Here is a 1,579-nt window from a genome sequence, read left to right on the forward strand (position 1 = left end):
CTGCATGTGCATATTTTGCTGAATTTATTTATTTTTTTTAACTTCTGCAAATTTTCAGAACTTTTGAAGGAATCTCTCTCTAGATTCATGATACTGGAAACAGTGGCAGCTGGAGGCTTCCCAGTAAAATTTCCTATTATTTTCAATTGCCCTCAAGAACATCTCTTTCCATTATTTAAATATACATGCTGGTTTACCGTATATTTATAGTCACTGCCAAATCCATTGTTTTTAATTTTGAGACCACTAATAACAGGCTCTTGAAATCTTCTTGGGAGCAGGAAGTCAGTTTAATAATGAATACAAAGTCTACTATACGTGCTTTAATTTCTCCTACTTATTATTTATTAAACAACAACACAGTGGTGAGCCTGTATGAACCACAAACAAACATTGTCCCTTCAAGTCTTCACCACCTAAGCAAGCATCAGTTACACAAGTGACCTAATGGAAATCTTAGGGTCTTACCTTAAAACATAGAGAGTCCAACACCAGAAAGACGTATCAAAGCATAGCTGCCGCATTGTTTGTAACCTGCCAACTCTTTCCTTTTCTGACCAGGCCCAACTGGTATTTTCTCTGCTCTGAATTTTAATTAGTGATGGCATATTTTGAAGATGGTACGTCCAGAAGTGCTGATAAAGCAGTAAGATGAGCAAATGAATCTACACATGCTGCACAACTACACAGTGACCTCACACGTGTTGGGTGTTGTAGAATTATTTTCCTCATGACAGAGAGTTTGAAAACCTGTAGGTAATTTAGTGTTCAATGTTTCTATGTAACTGATTTTGTTACAGTTTTGTTCTCAGTTGATTTTTCTGGCTTTTACTCAATTTGTTACCAAAAATGATTTTTAAGTCTGAATTTTGAAACACATATTTGTTCATCATAATTTTCTTAGTACTGCTTTTGACATGCAGAATCTGGCGAGGCTGAAAAAATAGTAATTTATAGACTCAGTAAACAGTGTTCACTCGTGACCTTTCTGCACAAAGGCTGTCTGCTACAGAAGCCCTATTAAATACTTCTAGATGCCTAATATAGTCCCTCTGTGTGTTGGTACTACAGTAGGTTAAGGAACTCCTTTTAGTCAGTATTGAGATTCACTTTGTTGTGGCATTTCAAAAAGGCTGGAAGAGGTGCCCTATACTACATACACTTTATAATCGCTAATTTCAGGTCTTTTCAGGGTAACTGATTCTGTAATGTAAACAAAAAAAATTAAGGTTGTGTTTTTAAACCAAGGCATAATGGAGCAAATGGAAGGTTTATATTTTACTCAAAAAAGATATTTATTAAGACTGAACAACAAAACAAAATTTCTGAAATAAGTTGCTTTTTCTTATTGAAGGAAAAATATTTTTTTTAAAACTCAAATTACATTTAAGAATGTAAATATCAAGGCTTTATTTTAAACTCCTACAAGTAGTTAAACCTTCATTGTTTTTTAAAACATAAATTATAGCAGAAAATACATGTAATACTGAAAAATAATCCAATTCCTTAGATTTTTAAAATAATTAGATATTGTCATGAAAATAACCATTTCATGTTTGTATGAACATGTAAATACAAA

This window comes from Pygoscelis adeliae, unplaced genomic scaffold, assembly GCF_000699105.1.
Source record: "Pygoscelis adeliae isolate BGI_AS28 unplaced genomic scaffold, ASM69910v1 Scaffold62, whole genome shotgun sequence".
Classification (NCBI taxonomy): Eukaryota; Metazoa; Chordata; class Aves; order Sphenisciformes; family Spheniscidae; genus Pygoscelis; species Pygoscelis adeliae.